Genomic DNA, 652 nt, shown 5'->3' with positions numbered 1-652 from the left:
AACCACTAGAAAGTACTCAGGTTCTCCTAATGAAGATCCTCATTTGCACTTACGACAGTTTCTGGATGTTGCTAGTAATTTGAAGATTCTAGGCGTGGTTGATGATGCCTTTCGGTTAAGGTTGTTTCCTTATTCTCTAAGGGATAGAGCCAAGAGTTGATTAAATTCCTTAGAGTCTAATTCCATTTCCACGTGGAATGATCTGGATGAGAAATTCTTAGTCTAGTACTTTCCTCCTTTCAAGAATGCCAAGATGAGAAATGAAATTACTTCATTTATGCAAGGAGATGATGAATCTTTATTTGATGCTTGAGAGATATTTAAGGAATTGCTTAGACAATTCCCACACCATGGCATACCCATATGTATTCAACTTGAAACATTTTACAATGGGTTGATTCCTTCTTCAAGGAACAGGCTTGATGCCTCAAGTGGTGGAACTCTTTTGTCTTAGTCTTATGAAGAAGGTTATAGATTAATTAAGAGTTTTACGACCAACACTTATCAATGGTTTATCACTAGAGCTACTGCAAATTCAACTAAAAAACCTGCTGGAGTTCATGAAGTTACCTAAACTACTCTATCAACAAAGCAGCGACATGCTTGTGCAATTTGGGTTTAGTCCACAATCTATAAACAACTATGTCCATAA

General features: G+C 36.7%; 1 non-coding gene across 1 annotated transcript; it reads right to left on the bottom strand.

Moving 5' to 3' along the window:
• Window positions 1-250: 250 nt before the first annotated feature.
• Window positions 251-357, bottom strand: LOC131623626 (small nucleolar RNA R71). Its single transcript, XR_009290273.1, has one exon. It is a non-coding gene; the product is annotated as a small nucleolar RNA R71 (small nucleolar RNA).
• Window positions 358-652: the final 295 nt, after the last annotated feature.

The sequence above is a fragment of the Vicia villosa genome, unplaced genomic scaffold, assembly GCF_029867415.1.
Source record: "Vicia villosa cultivar HV-30 ecotype Madison, WI unplaced genomic scaffold, Vvil1.0 ctg.000074F_1_1, whole genome shotgun sequence".
In the NCBI taxonomy this organism is placed as follows: domain Eukaryota; kingdom Viridiplantae; phylum Streptophyta; class Magnoliopsida; order Fabales; family Fabaceae; genus Vicia; species Vicia villosa.
Note: the sequence above shows the minus strand (reverse complement) of the source record. Positions and strands in the feature narration are given on the sequence as shown.